This window comes from Dendrobates tinctorius, unplaced genomic scaffold (genome assembly GCF_039654945.1).
Source record: "Dendrobates tinctorius isolate UK_male_01 unplaced genomic scaffold, ASM3965494v1 ptg000143l, whole genome shotgun sequence".
NCBI lineage: Eukaryota > Metazoa > Chordata > Amphibia > Anura > Dendrobatidae > Dendrobates > Dendrobates tinctorius.
The window spans coordinates 6,285,361-6,312,925 of NW_027361810.1; positions in this window are offsets into that span (position 1 = coordinate 6,285,361).

The following is a 27,565-nucleotide window of genomic DNA, read 5'->3' on the forward strand; positions in this document are numbered from 1 at the left end:
CAAACTATAAACTATGGTCGTGAGGTGACCAGATAAGCAGTGACAGTGTCACGATAAATGCTGCCTGCAATGCTCCAATAAATACTGCATGCAGCACCCCAGATACAGAGGGGACCATTCATGAAGACAGTCCTAATGAATGGACACGCAGAAATAAAATGGCCCTAATTGCCCAGATAACTATTGTATATGGTGCTCCAATAAATAGTCCATATAGTGCTCAGATAATTAGTGCCATAGAATATACAGAAGAACAGAGAGTGAAATGTCCAGATAAATACTAAATAAAGTTCTCAGATAAATACTGCTTGTACTAAAGGTGAGTCAATTAATCTGTAGGATCCTGGTCCGGGGATGAGTCAGTATGCCATGGACACTGGACAGAAGGCCAACAAACCACCTGTAGACATCGCCGACTCCTGTTTTCATTAGATGGGCGGCTAATCAAACATTAAACCAGGCCAGCTAATCACAAGCGGGTCCAGGGATTCCTGCGGGTAGGAGATGTTTCGCAGGGCTCAGGTCCACCACACATGGAAAGTTGAAGTGGCATCTGGCCAGGTTCCTGCCAATTTATTTGGTTATTTCTAGCATAAACTGCTCTAATAAATACTACACACAGAGCACAGGTAATACTACATACAGTGCACAGACAGTGTGCACAGTGTGCAGATGGTGTATGGTTTGTCCAGATAAACATTGTATACAGTATAAAGATAAATAGTGACATACAATGTCCAGCAGAATAGTGAATAAAGTGCCCAGATAATGCCAAATACTGGACCCTTATAAATGCTTATACAGTGCCCAGATAAATGCTGCATACAGTGATATTTTGCATGTCTTTGCATTGTCTTGTATGTATTTACCATTGCCATTTTGGTAATCTGTGTTATTATTATTATTATTATGTGTGAATCCAATTATCCTTACATCTTAGAATCTATTATAAAGCAGATAATCAGCACATTAAGTGCCCAGATAAACAGTGACACTACACCCAGAGTGAAAACTGCACAAAGTGCCAGGTGCTAATCCCCAGATGTCACACACGGACCATAAACAGTTCAGAAATACCTGTGGACATTGTGATGCCATTACCTAATGCTGGAGTGCTGGTAGGAGACTTCTGTAATGGATTGCAGCTTGTACAGGAGGAATAGATGAGCTTAAACAGGATTTATCACTTGCCATAAACAATTTTTACTTTGTGTAAATGCCGCTATTCTCCTGAATCCAGCTTTGTTTTTCATTAGCTCATGCATCTCTCCATTCCTGAAATATCGCCCCCTTTTCCCTGTATGTAAATCTAGCCTTTTAACAAGTGGGTGTGGTCTGAAACGCATATCTGTGAATGTCTTATTGGTGACCACGCCCACTTGGCTAACCATGATTTAAATACAAGAGAGGAGTGTAACTCAGGAAGGAAAGAAAAGCATCGCCGGATTCTGAAGAACAGCGCCATTTACAACAGGTACAATAACGACATACTTCTGACAAGTGACAGGTCACCGTCTAAGACTTTTCACTGCTTCCAAAGTCTGTCACTTTTCATAGTAGTGGCTGACTGGTGGACCTAAACTAAAAAGTTGGGGTCACATCCAGAGAATCTGCGAACAACCACAAAATGAGAAAAAATTAGTGAACTGACGACAGCCGGTCAAAGTCTAGGAGGGATAGAGCGCAGAGGCAAACACAGGGTCAAATAGTCCAATGTCAAATCAGGGGTTAATCCAGACGCAGTCACAAAAGAGCATGGAGACAATTCAGGGTCGAATATGGAGAATACTATAATGAGAATTCATCCTGACAAAGAATTTTAGTGTAACCCGCACTATAATCTGGCTGAGCTTGATGTAAACCTCTTACCAATAAGTTATTTTCAAAACAAATGTATCTAAAAGTATCATAAAAAATTACGTAATAATACAGCTAAGTCCAAACACTTCAGGGGCTTCTTCATTACCATTATCAGGTGGAATCTGGATATAACTTCTTGGACCTTCTAAAACTGAGCTTCCACAAGGGTCAGCCGGTGACATGGAAGTGGATCTTCTCCGGCATTGTATCAGTCTATTGTCACCACTCTTTGGTCAGCTGGGGAGCTAAGCCAGGGTTATGGAGGCTGAATTTCTTTGGTTGCTGAGGAACCTGGGGGTGAGGATGCTGAGAATAATAATCTTTTTATTTTATCCTATTCCACAGCGCTTTACTGTTTGCACAAATTATCATCGCTGTCCCCGATGGGGCTCACAATCTAAATTCCCTATCAGTATGTCTTTGGAGTGTGGGAGGAAACCGGAGAACCCGGAGGAAACCCACGCAAACACAGGGAGAACATATGATGCAGATGTTGTCCTTGGTGGGATTTGAAGCCAGGACTCCAGCTAACCACTGAGCCACCGTGATCACTGACAGAACCAACCTCTAGTCCATCCCTCCAATGGCAGGTACAACGTCTACCTGAATCTCATGGGGTTCTACTTAAGAGCTAAGTTTGCTTCAGATTAATGGATATGGGGATGAGGGGCTCTGGAGGGGACAAGTTAGACTTTTGTTCTCTGTTTTACTGTCCAGAAGCCTCTGCAGGTTCACTTCCAGGTCACACTTTCAGAACATACTGTGCCAATTCTGGACCTCAGGAGCGAAGTTGGGCAGTCTACCTTGAGGATCCATAGTGGATCCACTAGTAAGACTCCTCCATCTGATTCTCCAAGTAAGAACTCCAGACGATTGGTGGCTTATGGACTGTAAGACAGGGTGGAGTCAGCCAATCACACAAACTGGGCTTGATGACTGATAGTCGGCCTCAGCTGGTCATACTACTGACTCCTCCGTACAGGACTCTGAACACTTGGTGGCATCTGAGAGACAACCCACGAGGTGATGACATCCTTTTGCACACCATTGAACTATGTGAGAACCCAGAAGACTGAACCGACAATGGAAAAGTATCTCCTTTTATAATCTTTCTTACTGATTCCCAAAAATGTTGCTAACTGCAAATCATTTGGACCCTGTAAAAACTCAAATCGGTCTTGATTTGCTAAATAATCCCCTGGATCTGGTCCTATAGAGGTGTCACTCATGCCGACCAGTGGCTGAAGCAGCTGAGAATACTTTGATACTTTTTTGACAGAACTAAATGTCCTGGAGAAATAATCTGTTTCTTATAAACCTATTAAGGGTGGAACCTGCATTTCTTCTGGTGCACTCCCAGGAGGCTGCTGTGTTTTTGGTTTTTCAGTTCAAGACATTTATCTGGAAGAAGGAGAAATTCTGTAAAAAATTCAACATATATCAATATAAAAAACAGGTCAAAGAAATGTCCAAAAAAGGAAACTGTACATCCCCCCCACCCAAAAAAAACAAAGCTGATAGGAATGTTCCTCGTATAAAACGCTAATCGTGCGGCTTTATAACTATAAGTAATAAATATTGGGGCCAGAATTGACTCATTCACAGTTTTACTCCCTATGTAATTGGCGCTGGTGTCGGTAAATCTTTCATGACGGGAGCCAAATATTTTATGGGGACAGAGATGCTGAGATTTTACACCTGCAAATAAATAGTACATTAAAGAGCCATTAAATTTAGGTTTACATAAAATGTCAGTGATTAACATCAGAGTAAAAAAACTTGTGGTTCCTATTAGCCAAATGTTCCATTAAAACCTCACCCAAAGACAAAAACATTGATTTGGGATATAGTAAGATGAGTTCCCTCACACATATTGCATCACTGAGTGGACTGGTAAGTAGAAATATGTTATGGGATCTATCACATTGCTATAGGTTTACTGCATATATTGATACATTGACTTCAGTTAAAACATGGCATGTTGAGAGCTCCCCCTAGCTGTGACTGCAGACAGGATCTTATCATGTATCTCTGTATACAGGGAGCTCCCCCTAATGGTGACTGCAGACAGAATCTTATGTATCCTGTATACAGGGAGCTCCCCCTACTGGTGGCTGCAGACATTATCTTATCATGTATCTCTGTATACAGGGAGCTCCCTCTAGTGGTGACTGCAGACAGGATCTTATCATGTATCTCTGTATACAGGGAGCTCCCCCTAGTGGTGACTGCAGACAGGATCTTATCATGTATCTCTGTATACAGGGAGCTCCCCCTAGTGGTGACTGCAGACAGAATCTTATCATGTATCTCTGTATACAGGGAGCTCCTCCTAATGGTGACTGCAGACAGGATCTTATCATGCATCTCTGTATACAGGGAGCTCCCCCTAGTGGTGACCGCAGACAGGATCTTATCATGTATCTCTGTATACAGGGAGCTCCCCCTAGTGGTGACTGCATACAGGGTCTCATCATGTATCTCTGTATACAGGGAGCTCCCCCTAGTGGCGACTACAGACAGAATCTTATCATATATCTCTGTATACAGAGAGCTCCCCCTAGTGGTGACTGCAGACAGAATCTTATCATGTATCTCTGTATACAGGGAGCTTCCCCTAGTGGTGGCTGCAGACAGAATCTTATCATGTATCTCTGTATACAGGGAGCTCCTCCTAATGGTGACTGCAGACAGGATCTTATCATGCATCTCTGTATACAGGGAGCTCCCCCTAGTGGTGACCGCAGACAGGATCTTATCATGTATCTCTGTATACAGGGAGCTCCCCCTAGTGGTGACTGCATACAGGGTCTCATCATGTATCTCTGTATACAGGGAGCTTCCCCTAGTGGTGGCTGCAGACGTTATCTTATAATGTATCTCTGTATACAGGGAGCTCCCCCTAGTGGTGACTGCAGACAGAATCTTATCATGTATCTCTGTATACAGGGAGCTTCCCCTAGTGGTGGCTGCAGACATTATCTTATAATGTATCTCTGTATACAGGGAGCTTCCCTTAGTGGTGGCTGCAGACGTTATCTCATAATGCATCTCTGTATACAGGGAGCTCCCCCTAGTGGTGGTTGCAGACAGAATCTTATCATGTATCTCTGTATACAGGGAGCTCCCCCTAGTGGCTGCATACATTATCTTATCAAGTATCTCTATACACAGGAAGCTCCCCCCCATGGTGGCTACAGACAGGATCTTGTCATGCATCTCTGTATACAGGGAGCTCCCCCTAGTGGTGGCTGCAGACATTATCTTATAATGCATCTCTGTATACAGGTAGCTTCCCCTAGTGGTGGCTGCAGACGTTATCTTATAATGTATCTCTGTATACAGGGAGCTTCCCCTAGTGGTGGCTGCAGACGTTATCTCATAATGTATCTCTGTATACAGGGAGCTCCCCCTAGTGGTGGCTGCAGACAGAATGTTATCATGTATCTCTGTATACAGGGAGCTCCCTCTAGTGGTGGCTGCAGACAGAATCTTTTTATGTATCTCTGTATACAGGGAGCTCCCCCTAGTGGTGGCTGCAGACAGGATGTTATCATGTATCTCTATAGACAGGGAGCTCCCCCTAGTGGTGACTGCAGACAGGATCTTATCATGTGTCTCTGTATACAGAGAGCTCCCTCTAGTGGTGGCTGAAGACAAAATATTATATTTGTCCCTGAGAGAATTGACTAAGATTCAAAACCAGGGGAAGAGTCTTGAGGAGATCATTTGCATATTCCCAGTGCATTCTGGGATAAGTGAAGAGTCTCCGCGACCTCAACGATCACTGGGGTTTGGCCGTTGCAGCTGAAAAGAGGAAATCGGAAAACCGCGCGCCGAATTTTGGCTCATCTTTCATCGTTTTTAAGAAATCTCAATATGGAAGAGGCCAGGAGCCATTTGGTGAGCTGCACTTCTTGCTACATGTTCACAGACTTACCAGTGGAAAAGCCAAACTTCACATGCCACAAATGCGGCTTGTGTCCCTGTGGGAGGAAAAGTTGCAAAATCTCGAGGAGAGGTTAGCTACGTTGAAGATCATTAAGGAAGTTGAAGAGTTCTTAGACAGAGCAGAATTATCTCTTCATGTTACAGAAAGAGAAGAAATTCGAAGTGCACCTGAAGAAACAGAGGAATGGAGACATGTGACCCAGAGAAGCAGGAGGATCAGGAGGCAGTCAGCACCCATACTGCTCAGGAACCAGTACCAGGCTCTCACGCAGGAAAACGAAGATATACATCAGGATAAGACTTTGCCCACAAACAGCAACCTTGTACGCCTTCAGAGTCCTCCTGGATGGAGAAAGAAAAACATTGTGAAGAAGAAACGGAGAGTGGTGGTCATGGGGGATTCCCTGCTGAGAGGAACAGAGGCCGCTATCTGCAGACCGGATATAACTTAAAGAGAAATGTGCCGTCTTCCAGGTGCAAAAATTAAAGATGTGTCTGACAGGATATCAGGGCTCTTCAGACCTACAGATGACTACCCATTCCTGCTACTACATGTGGGGACAAATGACACCGCAAGAAACGACCTGGAAATCATCTGCAGAGACTTAGGCAAGAAAGGGAAAGAACTGGGAGCGCAGGTGGTCTTCTCTTCCATCCTCCCAGTGGATGGCCATGGAACAAGGAGGTGGAATAAGATTCTGCAGGTGAACAACTGGCTACGTCGATGGTGCCGTCAGCAACGATTTGGATTTCTGGATCACGGAGTGAATTACCTTTACGATGGACTACTTGCTAGAGATGGGGTGCACCTTACGAAGACTGGAAAGCATGTATTTGGAAGTCGCCTTGCTACACTTGTAAGGAGAGCTTTAAACTAGAACAACATGGGAAGGGAAGCAAAAGACCAGAAAAAGCCATACACCTGACAAATGCTATTGAGTACTCTGCTATTAGAAGTGGAAAGGAAGAACAAAGACAAAATAACATAATTAATAAAAATATTGGAGAAAGAGAAACCAATCACAAACTAAAATGTTTCTATACTAATGCACAAAGCATGGGCAACAAACAAGGAGAATTGGAACTACTAACACAGGAAAAGGAATATGATGTCATTGGAATCACTGAAACTTGGTGGGACGATACACATGATTGGAATACAAGACTAGAAGGATACAACTTATTTGCAAGAAACAGACTTGATAAACGAGGAGGAGGTGTCGCATTGTATGTTAGAAACGTGTATATCTGCACAGAGATTGAAGCTTCAGAGACTGGGAGTTCTGTGGAAACTGTTTGGGTAAGAATACAAGGACAGAACAATGGAAAGGACACCATTGTAGGCATTTACTACAGGCCGCCTGTGCAAGCTGAAGATATGGAGGAAGTCTTTATGCATCAAAGGGCCAAGTTCTCCAAAAAATATGACATAGTTGTCATGGGAGATTTCAACTATCCAGACATTTGTTGGGAATCTCTCTCAGGCAAAACTAACAGGTCAAGGAAATTCTTATCCTCTCTTGCTGACAACTTTATCTTCCAAAAGGTAGGGGAGAAAACAAGGGGAACTGCTACCTTGGATCTAATCCTTATAAACAGGGAGGAAATGGTTGAGGAGGTAAAAGTGGCTGGGACCCTAGGAGGTAGCGACCATGCTATTTTAGAATTTTGGATAACTAGAGGAGGAAGACCTGTCAAGGCTCAGACATCAAGGTTAGATTTCAGAAAGGCAGATTTTAAGGGATTCAGAAAGAGAATTGGAGGGATCCAATGGCTGGATATCCTTAAAGACAAAAATGTCCAGGAAGGATGGGAAATCTTGAAAAATGAAATTCTCAAAGCACAATTGTTAACAATTCCGAAAAGAGGGAAGAATAGGAAGCATTTAAGGAAGCCAGGATGGATGAACACAGAACTTAAGCACATGCTAAAAAGGAAAAAAAAAATGTTTATAAAATGGAAAGAGGGAGGCATATCTAAAGAAGAATATAATGCTGTCTGCAGAACCTGCAGGGCACAAATCAGATTATCTAAAGCTGACAATGAATTGAGGCTTGCAAGAGATGTCAAAAGCAATAATAAAGGATTTTGGGGATATGTCAAAAGTAAAAGAAAAGTCAAAGATGCTATAGGATTTTTACAGGATGAAAATGATGAAATGGTAAGACAGGATGTTGAGAAGGCCGAACTTTTAAATTCCTATTTTGCATCTGTTTTCTCTCAGAAAGGAAATGTAACATCAACTGTTCTTCACTGTCCTATTAAGGGAATAGAAGAATCCAGGACATCTATAAACAAAAATATAGTGAGGAAACACTTAGCTAACCTAAATGAATTCAAGTCTCCAGGTCCAGATGAATTACACCCCAGAGTACTGAAGGAGATAGCAGAAGAAATTTTTGAACCCCTCTCCATAATCTTTGAAAATTCTTGGAGAACAGGAGAAGTCCCAGAAGACTGGAGAAGAGCAAATGTTGTTCCTATCTTCAAAAAGGGGAAGAAGGTGGACCCAGGCAACTATAGGCCGGTGAGTCTGACTTCTATACCAGGAAAGATCTTTGAACAAATTATTAAACAACATGTATGTCAGTATCTGGATAAGAATGAAGTGATTAAACAGAGTCAGCATGGGTTTGTAACTAATAAGTCATGTCAGACTAACTTAATTTCCTTCTATTACGGAATCACTGATTGGGTGGATCAAGGAAATGCTGTAGATATAGTATATCTTGACTTCAGCAAAGCATTTGACAAAGTATCTCATACAATCCTAATTGAAAAAATGACTAAGTATGGAATGGACAAGGCAACTGTTAGGTGGACTCATAACTGGCTTAGTGATCGGACCCAAAGAGTGGTCGTAAATGGTTGCACATCCAGTTGGAAGAATGTCTCAAGTGGGGTACCACAGGGCTCTGTCCTGGGCTCTGTATTGTTCAACATCTTTATCAATGATTTAGATGAAGGAATTGAGGGTAAACTGATTAAATTTGCTGATGACACAAAGCTAGGAGGGATAGCTAATACTAGAGAAGAGAGAGAGAGGATTCAAAAAGATATAAATAAACTGGAGAAGTGGGCAGCAACTAACAGAATGGTTTTTAACAGGGAAAAATGCAAAGTACTACATCTGGGCAATAAAAATGAAAAAAGCATATACAGAATGGGAGGAATAGGGCTAAGCAACAGCACATATGAAAAAGACTTGGGTATACTAATAGATCACAGACTGAATATGAGTCAACAGTGTGATGCAGCAGCAAAAAAGGCAAATGCAATTCTAAGATGTATTAACAGAAGCATACAGTCTAGATCACGTGAAGTCATTATTGTCCTCTACTCCTCTTTGGTCAGACCTCATCTGCAATATTGTGTCCAGTTTTGGGCACCACATTTTAAAAAAGACATCAACAAACTGGAGCAAGTTCAGAAAAGAGCGACCAGAATGGTGACCGGTCTGCAAACCCTGTCTTATGAGGAACGGTTGCAGGATTTGGGAATGTTTAGTTTGCAAAAGAGAAGACTGAGAGGAGACTTAATAGCTGTCTACAAATATCTAAAGGGCTGTCACATTGTAGAAGGATCAACTTTATTCTCATTTGCACAAGGAAAGACTAGAAGCAATGGGATGAAACTGAATGGGAGGAGACACAGATTAGATATTAGAAAAAACTTTTTGACAGTTAGAGTGATCAATGAGTGGAACAAGCTGCCACGAGAAGTGGTGAGTTCTCCTTCAATGGAAGTCTTCAAACTGAGGCTGGACAGACATCTGACTGGGATGATTTAGCGAATCCTGCTTTGAGCAGGGGGTTGGACCAGATGGCGCAGGAGGTCCCTTCCAACTCTACGATTCTATGATTCTATGACTAAAATGTTATACAGAAGCTTCAGAAATAAAGTATTCCATCATTAACCCTTCAACAAAAAACTTTATTATGGACATTTACTTAAAGGGATTGCCCATTACTTGGACAGCTCCTTCTCTATCTATATGTTTGCCCCCAAAAAGACAGCAACATTTATACTCACCTCCGGTACCAGTGCCATTTCAGTTGTGTCGCATTCGCTCTCCCGATCCTTGCACAACATTGTTATAGCACATGAGCCCTGTAACCAATCAGAGATCGCTTTACTCTCATCGCCAGCGCTGTCCGTGGTTAGGAAGGCACCAGCGCCAAATTTCAAACAATGAGAATATACGAACACCAGAGGCAGCGGAGGGGCCAGAGCAGAGCTTAAGACCCTACCCATAGTGCTACCCCACAGTCCCACTCAGATGCATCAAGAGCTCATTGCCTTATGCCAATATATTTAGTTTAACATACCTGATCCTGATGACAGGGCCTCTCTAAATCCAAGTAAGAGCTTTCATTGGGAGCGGGTCCTTCTTCTCCCTGTATGAGTTTCCTGATCATATGCAGACAGCAACACAGTGGAAAAATAACTCACCCTCCCCATAGCTTAGATGTGTGAGATGTAAGTTTGGCTTTCTCATGTGGTGTATGGCTGAGGGTTGTACTCCTGACAGGGTATGATGTATGCTATGGTGGCCAAGCGTTCTGTCAGGAGAAGAATCTTTCCTTCTCAAATTACACACACACAGGAAGCTCCAAAATACAATGTTTGCACAGTAACTGCCTCTAGGCAAAAGATGATGATGGTGGTAGTAGTTGGTGCATTTTAGCCCCATTCATGCAGCAGCAGTAAGAATTTGAAACAGAAGTCATTTTACGGAAGGTAATGGGGCAAATTATTATTTACAAACAGCAGTAAACTGAGGTTTGGGATTACACTCACAGTTGATGATTGCTGGGTACCTGCAGACAGGCAGATCTTAGTAACCTCTGGTTTTATTAATTCTGAATATCTCTTCTTCAGCACTGTGCTCTGTTTCTTCCCTGAGGTAATTCTTCCTCCTAGAGGGGCAATGGTAGTCTTCCTCATATGAAGCCTATTAACTCCCCTTATCGTGTCAATTCCCTTATTAAGCAAAGCAGGCAGGGGAAAGGTAGGCAATTTCTTCATCTACAAAATAGCTGCCTCTTCTCAAGATGTCCGACCACCAACTGCCACTTCAAATTAAAACTAACTCATAGGACGTAGCTCCTCCCCCTTCTATGTGACCGTAGAGCTGCCATCATTGGCTGACTGCCCTGAGGTGCTTTTCCAGAACCTTCTGCATATTCAAACAGAACTGGGTGACCTGATCAAGCCTGGGAGGCGAAGATTAACCCTTTTTGTGCTGCCTGTCAGCAGGTCTCACAATGTTTTTAAAATGCACTGTTCACATAAATATTCACAGCATTTATATGAAAACACACTGTATATCTAGTATCCCATAGAAATAGCCACTTTTTGGGATAACACAACTCTGATCTCCTGGTCTCACCTCCTGCATGAATAGACAGTGCTGGAAGCAGAGCACAGATATAACACCCTTCAGATAAGGTCCCAGTGGAGCGAGGTGGCAGCGCAGCTGAGTTCAGCTGTGTCTCATTACAAATCCTTCTATCAGCTCTCGTCCTCTCATAACACTGTCCCTCCCCCACACTGTCTGCCTATAGAGGAGTCACACTTATGACTGTTGTGCTAATGGTAACTTGTAATATACCCACTGAGATACTGCAACCTCCAAATTGTCAGCCATTTCAGCGGGAGCCCGGGTGTAAATCACATCAGGGCTCCCTTGGTGATCTCGCAAACACAATGTCGATAATGACCCAAGCTGTGGGAAATATATAAATATATATATAAATACTAGATGGAGGCCGGATGCTATTGCATCGGGTGGGCGGTAATGGCACGATGGGGGCAGGCTTTCTCTCCCCCCCGTGTGCTCACCCACCTATCCACTCTCTCTTTCCCCATGTGCCGACTTCTCCCATCTGCGCTCTCTTCTTTGACCTGTTTGCCCCATGTGCTATCCCGCTTGTCTGCTGTCTCTCTCCTTCCTGTGCTGTGTTCTCCCCTCATGTGGTGTCCCGTCTGAGCTGTCTCCCCCCTGTTCTCTGTCTCTCTCACCCCTGTGTCTGACCGTGTATAGAACATACCACTTCTCCTGGGCAGGGGAGGAAGCAAAAGACAATACTGACATTACAGCAGGAGATCGCAGAGGATACATTTTGTGAGGTAAAATATTGTTTTAAAAAAGTCAGTGAAATATTTTACCTCACAAAATGTATCCTCTGTGATCCCCTGCTGTAATGTCAGTATTGTCTTTTGCTTCCTCCCCTGCCCAGGAGATGTGGTATGCTCTGTACACGGTCAGACACAGACAATTTTTAAAATGAACTTTCGTTCTTGGGAAAACCCCTTTAATGTGACCGGCTTCCTCTGCCTGTAGACACATCGCGCATCTGCCACTGGGATCAGCCAAATGTTTCACTGCGCCTGCGCGGAATTTGCACAGGCGCAGTAAATCACACCGCCGCCATCTTTGTGCAGACAGATAACAGCGGTCACAATAAAACTGTGCATGCGCTCCTCCTGTACAAAGATGGTGGCGGTCAGTGAATCATTCGGCTGATCCCAGCGGCGGCGTGTTCGCGACTGTGTTCCACTGGCGGTACCGCACAAGAGGCTGCATACGGCGTATACAGTGTGTGTGTGTGGTGCGTATGGCGTATACAGTATGCGTGTGTTGCGTACGGCGTATACAGTGTGTGTTTGTGCTGTGTATGGCATATACAGTGTGTGTGTGGTGCGTACGGCATTTACAGTGTGTGTTTGTGCTGTGTATGGCATATACAGTGTGTGTGTGTGGTGCGTACGGCGTATACAGTGTGTGTGTGGTGTGTACAGCGTAAACAGTGTGTGTGTGGGATGCGACGGTGTTCCGCTGGTGGTACCGTGCAATAGGCTGGTACCACCAGCAGTCTCCATATTGAGACACTCATCACTTGGGTGTCCCAATATGGCGGTCGGTGAACTTCTGCCGCTTGGAATTCTGGGATCCGGACACATCTGGACGGAACAGGAACTGAAGACATTACACGGTAATTATATATATAGATATAAACCCACTGTATTAACACCAGTGGGGCGGTCGTTGTTGTTAGACTCGGGGGGGCATCGTAGGGGTAGATATTTTGCTTCTGTTCCAGCCCGGCCGTTATCATCTCTTTGTCTTTTAGACCAGAAGTTGAATAAAATATTATTTCAGCTTTTGTTGAAGACTCGAGAACAAGCGGTAACTGAATAATGGCCGGTGTGATTACGCTGTGGTGGAGATTTTAATGGCTGCGCTTGATGAATGGCAACCTGGATTTATTTTTCCAAAACTGATATTAATGTTCTCGCTGGTGAGCGCGCTAATTTAATTACCGGGATGAAAAATGATGACGAATAATGAAGAGAAACGAGCGTGTGCTTTGGATGATACTCTGGGTTATAAATCGGAGAAGAACAAACAGCGTTTGGCTCCGAGGCTTTGTCAGATGCCGCCAATGTCAGAAGCTACAGCAGACGATATGTGGGTAGACGGAGCGCCGGCCCCTGCAGTGAGGGCCGGGGGTCACTCTGGGCCCCATTATAGAGGGGATGTTGTTTCCATGCCGTACTTATACTGTCTGTAACTCATTTTGCATTATAATGTATCTAAGGTAAAAACTCTGCACAATTAGGGGACAAATTCTAAACAATCCCTCTGTGTACACAGCTCAGATCCAGACTTATGTGTTCCCATGGTAACAGACAACAAAGAAGCTCTGTGTAGTCTGATCCTGTAGTGATTTATTATTCAAGTGCAGCAGTAAGGGAATAGAAAAGCGCCTGACCGCAGGATCGCGCTGCACATGGCTTGTTTGTAGTCTGTTACCTTAGAAACACATAGGACAGCATTGGACCTGTATACACAAAACCAAAGGCACATTAATTTATGATTACAGAGCGGCTTCTGTTTTCATTTTAGAACTACTGGAAATATAAAAAAAGTGTATGTCTCCTGAAATACTCTGTACTGCTGGGCTCCTTGACCCATTTGTTGGACCATCAGAAAAAAAAAATATCTGATGCAAACCAGATAATAATCACTATTAGAGTTCAGCGAAACGGGTCGGTCATATTCAAAAGTCGGCGACTTTCGCTGAAGTGGGGTTTCATGAAACGAAACCCGACCATAGCGTGAGGTCGGCCACGAGGTCGGCGACCAGAGCGCCAAAGTCACGTTTCAAAAGATGCTTCCAGCGCCCTTTTTCAGCCAATGATGGAGGACGCACACTGTGGGCAACGCGATGACATTGGCATCGGTCACCACCATCTTTGAGAAGGGCATACAAGTGATTGGCTGGCTTTGTGTGGCATCACAGGGGCTATAAAAGGGCGTGAACGCCGACTGCCATCTTGCTTATGCCGATCTTAGCATAGGGAGAGCTGCTGCTGCTGATTCTGTAGGGAGAGCGTTAGGCTGGGAAGAAGAACCAAAAAACTGCTTCTGCTGGTAGCGATTTCCACTTACAACACAACACTTTGTGTGCGGTGACAGGGGAGGATATATTTTTGTGCATCAGTTCTGTTGGTTATTAGGGCTGCCTTATAAGGCTCCCTGATAGCTGCGTTGCTGTTTGCACACTGCTGTGCAAACTGCTTTTTTAAAAGTAAAAATACTTTTCTTCCTCTTTTCTGCACAGTTACCAAGCGTTCATTTTTCCACCCTTTTGTGTGTGCAGCAGTCCTGCTTATTAGGCTGCCTGCTGCCATACTTGGACTGACAGCATCATTGTCAGCCTCCTAAAATCTCTAGGGAGATTCAAATTCTCACCAATCCTATAGACACCCTCCACCTTGTCATACACCATCCAATTTCAGCCTGTTACATTGAGTTGTAATCTCTACTGGGCCTGAGACAATAGTTCAGCGTCCTCAAATCTATAGTGAGATTCAAAATCTCACCAATAGTAGATACACCTTCTACCTTGTTTTACAGTACCATATATCTGGTGGTATTTTGGGTACATTTTCACAAAAATGAGCAAGTATGGTGGAAGACGCCATGGAAGTGGGCGGGGGTTGCCAGCTGGTCCCGATGGTGGTGGTGGTGTTGCATCTGTTGGTAGTGGCAAAAGCACAATAGCACCTAAGGCAGGCAGTGTTGAGCCTGCATCATCGTCTGGCTCCACAAGGCCTCGAAGGCTCCCTTTTCTGGAAGTAGGTAAACCACTTTTAAAGCCGGAGCTTCAGGAACAAGTTTTGGCTTACATTGCTGACACAGCCTCCAGCTCTATCGCCTCCTCTTCTGAAGTTTCAAAAAATAAAATCACTGAGTCGTCATTGGAGGCTCCTGGTCAGGAACAACACCTTTCCTTGTGTCCTTCACCCCTACCAAAAGTGAAGGATGTGGCAGGCCACACTACAGATTACTCCATGGAGCTCCTTTCACATACCATGCCTGGGTTAGCAAGTCAAATCGTGAATTCCCCAGTCCAAGATGAATCTGACATGGAGTGCACTGATGCACAGCCACTGCTAGATGATTCTGCTGGTACATTCACTCAGAGCACTACATTGCCCTCACACTCTACACTGCCAGAATCTGACCCTGATGAAACTCAGGTTCCCCTTCCCGCATACTATACCACCTTACACGGTGACAAAGAGGATGGTGCAGATGAAAGTGCAGGTTCCTTGAGCAGGTGGGGGGGCATACTCATGGGCGACGCACTGGCACAGGGCCCTTCATAGTACGCAAAAGTGTCTCTGCCGGTGGGAGGGGCCCTGTGCCAGTGCCGTCGCCAACAAGTGGGCCCCCCCTGCTTGCTCAGGATCACAGCACTTGCAAAGTTGAAATACTTACCTCTCCCTGCTCCACCGCCGTGACGTCTTCCACGTTTCCTGACAGTGACATTCTGGTCAGAGAGCGCGATGACATCACGTCTGTACGCCCTCTGCTTAAACAGTCCAAGTGCAATGAGATGGAAGATGGGGACGACGAGGAGTCCAGACTAGTACAGGGATTCCCTAGCGAGGAGACTTATTTGATTGTTTTCTATGTTGGGACAGCAATTTTTGGGGAGCACTATACTCTGGAGAATGATAGATGGGGCCCACCATACACTGGAACATTCCAAAGGTGGACATCAGACACTGGAGCAGCATTTACAGGGCCCATTATACACTAGAGCATTAGAAATGGGGCCCATTATGTTTGGAGCATTATTTGGGCCCATAACACAGCGGAGCTTCATCCATGGGGACCAACATATACTGTAGCATTATGTGGAGCTCATCATATACTGTTTCAAACACTATATGGGACCAATGATTCTGTATGGAGAAATATATGGGCCTCATTACTCTGTACAGCGCACTATGCGGTGGCCATAATACTGTATGGAGTTATATACTGTCCGTTTTTGGAGTTATTGGAGAATTTAAGATGGATATCAGTCATGAGATGTAAGAAGTGAAGTATTTTTCATTGTACTATACCGCTATTTCTCTGCCCTATCAGAGGATCATGAGTTGTGGTATGTGTTAAAGGAGCCCAGTGACACTCTTTCGCCCAGGGCCCACGAAAACCTGGAGCCAGCCCTACCCCCCCGACAACTTTAGCCAAATAACCCCCAGTTTTCAGTGCCTAACTATTATTATAAAGTAAATTAAGGTTGACAAGCTTCAGTAATAAGAATTGATGTTTTTGGCATTAAAATGGGCACTGTAGGTGTGTTTCCTGTCCTCCTCTCACTGCCGACCTTGGTTCCCCATTGACTTGCATTGGGTTTCGTGTTTCAGTCGGCCTTCGACTTTTCACGATAATCGGCTGATTTCGTTCGACCCGACTTTTGAGAAAGTCGGGTTTCATGAAACCCAACTCGACCCGAAAAAAGGCAAAGTCGCTCATCTCTAATCACTGTCCCTCCCGCCCCACTGGAGACAATGTAGTGGGCACGGAACCTGCTGCCGGAGAACCACGGGGGACCTGCCACTACCTCCATGGTTGTCATCTATGGCTGGTCCTGGGGAACTACGACTAGTGCTGTATTCAGGGGGCATTGCAGCATAACTACCCCACGGTACTGTCTCCCCTTATAGCACTAATGTGCAGAAAGCAGGAACTGTGATATTTGCTAACACTGGCCCCAACACTGAGAAGGAGAGACCTTGGATCATTTTATCTGTATTGTAAGCAGAATACTATGTCATGTATACATTACCTCTGTGTGTAGAGAAGAACAGTGCGAAAAGACACTGCGTGTACAGAAGAAGATATAATAAGCCAAGGACTATTTGCATTCCAAAGTCAAAATATTGGTTTCATATGGAAATTGGTAAAAAGTTCATTTTATAAACTAAATTGCTATTATATACATCTGGTATTATACTCCAGAGCTGCACTCACTATTCTGCTGGTGCAGTCACTGTGTACATACATTACTGATCCTGAGTTACATCCTGTATTATACTCCAGAGCTGCACTCACTATTCTGCTGGTGCAGTCACTGTGTACATACATTATATTACTGATCCTGAGTTATAGCCTGCATTATACCCCAGAGCTGCACTCACTATTCTGCTGGTGCAGTCACTGTGTACATACATTACATTACTGATCCTGAGTTACATCCTGTATTATACTCCAGAGCTGCACTCACTATTCTGCTGGTGCAGTCACTGTGTACATACATTACATTACTGATCCTGAGTTACATCCTGTATTATACTCCAGAGCTGCACTCACTATTGTGCTGGTGCAGTCACTGTGTACATACATTACATTACTGATCCTGAGTTACATCCTGTATTATACTCCAGAGCTGCACTCACTATTCTGCTGGTGCAGTCACTGTGTATATACATTACTGATCCTGAGTTACATCCTGTATTATACTCCAGAGCTGCACTCACTATTCTGCTGGTGCAGTCACTGTGTATATACATTACTGATCCTGAGTTACATCCTGTATTATACTCCAGAGCTGCACTCACTATTCAGCTGGTGCAGTCACTGTGTACATACATTACATTACTGATCCTGAGTTAAATCCTGTATTAGACTCCAGAGCTGCACTCATTATTTTGCTGGTGCAGTCACTGTGTACATACAGTACATTACTGATCCTGAGTTACATCCTGTATTATACTCCAGAGCTGCACTCACTATTCTGCTGGTGCAGTCACTGTGTACATACATTACTGATCCTGAGTTACATCCTGTATTATAGCCCAGAGCTGCACTCACTATTCTGCTGGTGCAGTCACTGTGTACATACATTACTGATCCTGAGTTACATCCTGCATTATACTCCAGAGCTGCACTCACTATTCTGCTGGTGCAGTCACTGTGTACATACATTATATTACTGATCCTGAGTTATAGCCTGCATTATACCCCAGAGCTGCACTCACTATTCTGCTGGTGCAGTCACTGTGTACATACATTACATTACTGATCCTGAGTTACATCCTGTATTATACTCCAGAGCTGCACTCACTATTCTGCTGGTGCAGTCACTGTGTACATACATTACATTACTGATCCTGAGTTACATCCTGTATTATACTCCAGAGCTGCACTCACTATTCTGCTGGTGCAGTCACTGTGTACATACATTACATTACTGATCCTGAGTTACATCCTGTATTATACTCCAGAGCTGCACTCACTATTCTGCTGGTGCAGTCACTGTGTACATACATTACATTACTGATCCTGAGTTACATCCTGTATTATACTCCAGAGCTGCACTCACTATTCTGCTGGTGCAGTCACTGTGTATATACATTACTGATCCTGAGTTACATCCTGTATTATACTCCAGAGCTGCACTCACTATTCTGCTGGTGCAGTCACTGTGTATATACATTACTGATCCTGAGTTACATCCTGTATTATACTCCAGAGCTGCACTCACTATTTAGCTGGTGCAGTCACTGTGTACATACATTACATTACTGATCCTGAGTTAAATCCTGTATTAGACTCCAGAGCTGCACTCACTATTCTGCTGGTGCAGTCACTGTGTACATACATTACTGATCCTGAGTTACATCCTGTATTATACTCCAGAGCTGCACTCACTATTCTGCTGGTGCAGTCACTGTGTACATACATTATATTACTGATCCTGAGTTATAGCCTGCATTATACCCCAGAGCTGCACTCACTATTCTGCTGGTGCAGTCACTGTGTACATACATTACATTACTGATCCTGAGTTACATCCTGTATTATACTCCAGAGCTGCACTCACTATTCTGCTGGTGCAGTCACTGTGTACATACATTACATTACTGATCCTGAGTTACATCCTGTATTATACTCCAGAGCTGCACTCACTATTGTGCTGGTGCAGTCACTGTGTACATACATTACATTACTGATCCTGAGTTACATCCTGTATTATACTCCAGAGCTGCACTCACTATTCTGCTGGTGCAGTCACTGTGTATATACATTACTGATCCTGAGTTACATCCTGTATTATACTCCAGAGCTGCACTCACTATTCTGCTGGTGCAGTCACTGTGTATATACATTACTGATCCTGAGTTACATCCTGTATTATACTCCAGAGCTGCACTCACTATTCAGCTGGTGCAGTCACTGTGTACATACATTACATTACTGATCCTGAGTTAAATCCTGTATTAGACTCCAGAGCTGCACTCATTATTTTGCTGGTGCAGTCACTGTGTACATACAGTACATTACTGATCCTGAGTTACATCCTGTATTATACTCCAGAGCTGCACTCACTATTCTGCTGGTGCAGTCACTGTGTACATACATTACTGATCCTGAGTTACATCCTGTATTATAGCCCAGAGCTGCACTCACTATTCTGCTGGTGCAGTCACTGTGTACATACATTACTGATCCTGAGTTACATCCTGCATTATACTCCAGAGCTGCACTCACTATTCTGCTGGTGCAGTCACTGTGTACATACATTATATTACTGATCCTGAGTTATAGCCTGCATTATACCCCAGAGCTGCACTCACTATTCTGCTGGTGCAGTCACTGTGTACATACATTACATTACTGATCCTGAGTTACATCCTGTATTATACTCCAGAGCTGCACTCACTATTCTGCTGGTGCAGTCACTGTGTACATACATTACATTACTGATCCTGAGTTACATCCTGTATTATACTCCAGAGCTGCACTCACTATTCTGCTGGTGCAGTCACTGTGTACATACATTACATTACTGATCCTGAGTTACATCCTGTATTATACTCCAGAGCTGCACTCACTATTCTGCTGGTGCAGTCACTGTGTACATACATTACATTACTGATCCTGAGTTACATCCTGTATTATACTCCAGAGCTGCACTCACTATTCTGCTGGTGCAGTCACTGTGTATATACATTACTGATCCTGAGTTACATCCTGTATTATACTCCAGAGCTGCACTCACTATTCTGCTGGTGCAGTCACTGTGTATATACATTACTGATCCTGAGTTACATCCTGTATTATACTCCAGAGCTGCACTCACTATTTAGCTGGTGCAGTCACTGTGTACATACATTACATTACTGATCCTGAGTTAAATCCTGTATTAGACTCCAGAGCTGCACTCATTATTATGCTGGTGCAGTCACTCTGTACATACATTACAGTACTGATCCTGAGTTACATCCTGTATTAGACTCCAGAGCTGCACTCACTATTCTGCTCGTGCAGTCACTGTGTACATACATTACATTACTGATCCTGAGTTACATCCTGTATTATACTCCAGAGCTGCACTCATTATTATGCTGGTGCAGTCACTCTGTACATACATTACAGTACTGATCCTGAGTTACATCCTGTATTAGACTCCAGAGCTGCACTCACTATTCTGCTGGTGCAGTCACTGTGTACATACATTACATTACTGATCCTGAGTTACATCCTGTATTATACTCCAGAGCTGCACTCACTATTCTGCTGGTGCAGTCACTGTGTACATACATTACATTACTGATCCTGAGTTACATCCTGTATTATACCCCAGAGCTGCACTCACTATTCTGCTGGTGCAGTCACTGTGTACATACATTACATTACTGATCCTGAGTTAAATCCTGTATTAGACTCCAGAGCTGCGCTCACTATTCTGCTGATGAGTTCATGGTGCAATCTTTTGCTCTTTGTTTTCTGCCTTATAGAGCTGACTGTAGAAGTTTGCAATAGGTGAGTGACAGAATCTCCCCGCCCCATGATCACTACTTTCTTCACATATCCGTCAAACCCTCCAAGCACATTTACTTTGATATGATGAATATCAGTTGCTCCCCTTATATCGCCACTCAGCTACAACATGGGCTTCAGGATCAGTGGCCCCTTAGGCTACATTTGTGGATGGCCGAGCTGTGTTGATTTGACGATGTGGCGACTCGTGTTGAAAAGCAAAATGTCGGAATTTGATGCGGTCGCCGCGTCGTCAAAATGAGGCATCCGCATACATCCACACGACCTGCGTACCCAATTTTAAAGATAGGGTACGCAGGCCGCATGCAGAAGTATGAGGGAGTGGGTGGAGCTTGATGGAGGAAGTCTGCAGACCTCTGCAGCTCGGCCATCCGCAAATGTGAACTAGCCTTACCGGTTCTTCCTTCTCATCTGATGACTGATACATAGAATGAGGAGCGTAAATCTGGACTGTCGGACTGATCAGTTCCCGCACAGGGTGGAGCTGTCATCTTGAGCAGGAAAGCCGGAGTGCCTGTAATAAAGGGAGCAGGTGTCTGCCGCTGTTAGGAGAAGATATTGTTGTGTAAACCCTGGAAGTGTAATAAGTGTCAGATTTTACTCTTCTGTTACATTGTGACCATGGACCATAGCTCTGCAGGCCCAGGTGTGCGGCCACATGTGCGCTCTGCATTTGTCACATTCCTTGGACTAGGAGGGGGTGGCGGTGGAGAAGGGGGGAGCGCTGCAAAGTTTGCCCCTTTCTTGCAGGTGCTCGGAGACAAAAACTTGACTCTTCAGCGGAAACATAGACGTCTCGCTGTAAGAAATCTTTTCCCGAAACTCCAGGTTTAAAGAGGTCCATTTCCAAGGGAGGTCATAGGGTTCAACAGCAGGAAGCGAGGCTTAGCGTTTTATAAGTGCGTTACAATGGGCTGCATTTTATAGGAACCTCTGCGTATTTCTGGCCCGGGCGAGAGAACATACTTTTAAGACTCTCATTAAGTGATGCATTTAATTATTTCTGGTAGAAGCTCATTAGAAACAGTCCTATTGATCACACATCTGGTTCTTCCATGCAAGGGCTCATCAATGAGCAATTAGCAATGTCACATATGAGTGAGTGGCTCCTGGGGTATTTTTTCCTTATTTTTTTTTTTACAAGTTAATTCCGGGAAAACAGAAGTTTTCCAAATAATGGAAAAAATATTGGAGCCCAGAGACGAAATATCTCACACATGCTCACAGGATATGTAATGTAACAGGGAACCTCAAGAGAAAAGCCTTCAAATATATCCATTAAATGTGCCCTAGAAAAGAGTCCTCAGCATAGGAATCCCTCGAGAAACCAGGCTCCTCCATGGTAGACTCTGCCCATCACTGAATTCCTTCGTTAGCCCCTCATTGAAATTGCCAGCTTGCATTACTCCATTTCACTGTGGCGGCCATTGCAACTAATTGCCAGGATTTTCTTAAACGGTTTGACCGGCCTTAGGCTGCGTTCACATCGCGTTAGGCGCCATCAGTTTAACGCATCCGTTACTAAGGCCTGTTTCACATTTCAGTTATTTGAAGTCAGTCCAAATCCGCCAGGTTGTGCAAAAAAACGGATCCGTCGTCAGCGTTGTGACACAAACGGATGCCACCGGATCTGTTTTTGAACGGATCTGCTTTAGCGGGTTGTGACCGAAATTTAAAGGAAAACGAGTCCGGGGAAAAAAGGAGAGAGAAAGTGATTGTTTTCTTTGTCTTTGCACGGCTGTTCCGGAACGCTACTCAGGGGTTAAAAGCCCTGCTCCAGCGAATCTGCCAGGCATGCACAATATTAATTAGCGGACAGTCGCTCTAAAAAACGTTGCAGAGTCCGTCCCAATTTTGATGGATCCGTCAAAAAACGGGTGGGACGGACGACCGTCAGTCAAGATCCGCTGCTAATGTAAGTCTATGGGGGAAAAAAAAAATGGATCCGCCTCTTTTTTGGCGGATTTTGACTGAAGTAAAAAAACTGAAGTGTGAAACAGGCCTAAGCGGCACTAACGCTAAGTAACGGATGCATTAACGCACCCATTGCCAGCCATTATAGTAACGCATTCTAACGCATATCAAATTTGGCATACGTTAGCGATGTTCCGAAACTTTGTGATGCACCCTCGAATGTGGTCTACCTCATTTCTGGGTGCGCTAGGACTAACACACAGCAAACGGAAGCGTTCGCTGTGCATAGACCTCCATTACAAGGGTACATTACGTTAACGTAATTGACGAAAAAAGTTGCTTTTGGTCATCAGCGTTAGCGCATCTGTTTATCGCGATGTGAACCTAGCCTTAGTTTATAAGTCTGCAGTCAGTCTATGTACAAAAATATAACTACTAAAATACTGCTCCTATGTACAAGAATATAACTACTAAAATACTGCTCCTATGTACAAGAATATAACTACTATAATACTGCTCCTATGTACAAGAATATAACTACTATAATACTGCTCCTATGTACAAGAATATAACTACTATAATACTGCCCCCTATGTGCAAGAATATAACTACTATAATACTGCCCCTATGTACAAGAATATAACTACTATAATACTGCCCCTATGTACAAGAATATAACTACTATAATACTGCCCCTATGTGCAAGAATATAACTACTATAATACTGCCCCTATGTACAAGAATATAACTACTATAATACTGCCCCTATGTACAAGAATATAACTACTATAATACTGCCCCCTATGTGCAAGAATATAACTACTATAATACTGCCCCTATGTACAAGAATATAACTACTATAATACTGCCCCTATGTACAAGAATATAACTACTATAATACTGCCCCTATGTACAAGAATATAACTACTATAATACTGCTCCTATGTACAAGAATATCACTACTATAATACTGCTCCTATGTACAAGAATATAACTACTATAATACTGCTCCTATGTACAAGAATATAACTACTATAATACTGCTCCTATATACATGAATATAACTACTATAATACTGCTCCTATGTACAAGAATATAACTACTATAATACTGCTCCTATATACATGAATATAACTACTATAATACTGCTCCTATGTACAAGAATATAACTACTATAATACTGCTCCTATGTACAAGAATATAACTACTATAATACTGCTCCTATATACATGAATATAACTACTATAATACTGCTCCTATGTACAAGAATATAACTACTATAATACTGCTCCTATGTACAAGAATATAACTACTATAATACTGCTCCTATGTACAAGAATATAACTACTATAATACTGCTCCTATGTACAAGAATATAACTACTATAATACTGCTCCTATATACATGAATATAACTACTATAATACTGCTCCTATGTACAAGAATATAACTACTATAATACTGCTCCTATATACATGAATATAACTACTATAATACTGCTCCTATGTACAAGAATATAACTACTATAATACTGCTTCTATGTACAAGAATATAACTACTATAATACTGCTCCTATGTACAAGACTATAACTACTATAATACTGCTCCTATATACATGAATATAACTACTATAATACTGCTCCTATATACAAGAATATAACTACTATAATACTGCTCCTATGTACAAGAATATAACTACTATAATACTGCTCCTATGTACAAGACTATAACTACTATAATACTGCTCCTATATACATGAATATAACTACTATAATACTGCTCCCTATGTACAAGAATATAACTACTATAATACTGTCCCTATGTACAAGAATATAACTAAAATAGAGTACTCATAAACACAATCAGACTAGGAGGACATATTCCTGGCATAATAAATTACACCTAGATGCCTCCTCTGTTGTGTAAGACCTAAATGTAGATCCGTCGCTAGAGACAACTATAAAGAAGGGGGGGAGTGGAAAACCACTAATGAACGACTATAGATCCGATGTAAAAATATATATATCTTTATTAGGACACATAAACAGATCCCAGACAAAACAGTGTTCGATAGTGCATTAAAATGATCCACGCACCATGGGAAACATAGCAGACCTCCCTAAGAGACTTAAATAATATAGTCCAAAAGGACACTGAAATCTCCTCACATAGATAGGCATACAAGATTAACATTATATCATAACATCTTGAATGTTCATTTACAGACCTACCAGCCCTACTCACATTATTGCTCTCCCCTAAGACTAATAGTCAGAGAACCGCTAAAATAAAAAAGGGAAGATGTCACTATATATCTGCACCACCAAATGGTTAGACAAATGCCTCAGTGGTTGGTGCACACTAACAAGCAGAAACGCATATAGCGGAAAAGCGGTAATAATTACCAGCACCGGGCGGTAGAGAGGAGTCCCAGGGGGGTCTGCGCGTGTGCCCCGACGCGCGTTTCGGAAGCTCGTCCTTCGTCAGGGGGCATGAACTACAGCCGAGCCAAAGAGCTAAAAAAAGGCCGTGACCGGAAATAAGGGGGCGTCAACCGGAAGTGACGCATCCGTCGTCATACCGACCAGGGACGCGAAGCGGCGCCGGCGTCAGCCAGTGTGCACGCCGGCGTGTGGAACGCCATGGTAACACACCGGAGGAGACGCCAGAGGCCGCGTCGCGGCCCCAGACCATGACGCGCATGCGTACAGGTCACAAATCCTCCCCATTCCGCCACATTATATTTAGATGTAACAATACAGAGGATATCATAATCGCATCACATAGACCCGATTGGATACAGACAGGACCCTTGCATATTAATTAGTAATATGGAGGAACATATTTACCAAGATTGTCATGAAAAAATAAATAAAAATAAAAATAAAAATAAAAAATAATAAAAAATAAAAAATGAAAAATAAAAAATAAAAAATGAAAAATAGAACTTAAATAATAAATACATAGAGATATGTGTTTAGTAATGTACATTCAGAGCATTGCAACAAAATTACATATATCAACAGTAAATAAATGCTATGCCCCATATATATAATATTATATGCATATATAACTCTCCAGGCCCATTGGCTCATACAAAGTTCTAGATTACACATTGGTAAGAGAAATTGTTACCCAACCCATTACTTTACAAGTTATATATAATGCATAATAAACAATACAAATAAATAACTATATCTGGCAAATATATAAATTTCATCGGTCCAGTTATTCACTCCATAGGGCTCCATGATATACAGTCCTGATGTGCTGATATACGATATCCTGCGAGTGTATTAAATAGATGCATAAATCTCGTGGTACAAATAGAGATATTCTTCAGCTATGACTCAATGCTGTACTTCAGTATGACATACACGTGGCCTAAAGTATAATATATAATAAAGAAATAGTGAATAAAAAACCAATAAAAACAACAAATTAAAAACAACCACGCTCGCGTGGAAAATTACATGCACTCAGCAGTACAGCCAGAAGGTGATCATAGGAACGAAGCAAAACTTAGACATTCATTTAGCCCATTGGGCTGGACCGTATTTAAGGTCCATATCCATCTTGCCTCAATTTGAGACAAACGTTGCGATAATCTACCTCCCCTAATCCCAGGATCCAGTAAATCAATCCCTCTAACTCTAAAGGTCCTACTATCGCAATTGTGGTATAATTTAAAGTGCTTAGGTATAGTTTTAAGTACAGACATATCATTTTCACCTGCCGCAGCCTGTATGCCTAGAACGTGCTCCCTGACCCTAACCTTCAACTGGCGTGTGGTCAATCCCACATAGATCAGGGAGCATGGGCAAGTGGCATAATATATCACACATTTTGACAGGCAGGTGATCCTCTTTTATATTTTAAATATTTTCAAACCAGATGAGTCCGTAAACGTCTCACTCCGATCAATATTGGTGCAGGCCACACATTGTCCACAAGAGAAGCACCCAAATCGTTGGGCACTACCACTCAGGAATGTCAATGGTGGATTGGTCTCATAGTGACTCCTAATTAGATGTCCCCGTAAGTTCTTAGCTCTTCGATACGCTATCTTAGGCTTACTTGGTAAAATCTTAGCTATTATTGGATCAGCCAGCAAAATAGGCCAAGACTTATCCAAAATCTTGCTCACTTTATCTGATTGTGAGTGAAAAGTAGTAACAAATCTTAGTTGATCCGGTTTAATTATGGTGTCCTTACTCTTATACAATAAAGAGTTACGTGTACTATGTTTAGCACGGTTGTAAGCTTTTTTAATGGATCTATGACTATAACCCCTTTCTTTAAACCGCTGTATCAGATCTTCTGCCTGTTGTTCATAGTCAGTATCTGTCGAGCAAATACGCCTTAGGCGAAGAAATTGTCCTATCGGTACTGCACCAATCATATGATTAGGGTGAATTACACCAATCAGTTATTGAGAAAGGTGGATGGGCTCTCTTTGGATAAGGACACGATACTAGTGACGGCTGACGTTGAGTCGCTGTATACTAGTATTCGACATGCCGACGGTTTGAGAGCGGTGGAATTTTTCCTAAGCACCTCCAGTTTGCCCATTGGCTTGAAACAATTTACTCTGGAGATCTTGGAATTTGCGCTTACGCATAACTTTTTCGTCTTTAAGGGGTCCTTTTTCCTACAGACCCAGGGGACAGCCATGGGAGCGGCCTATGCG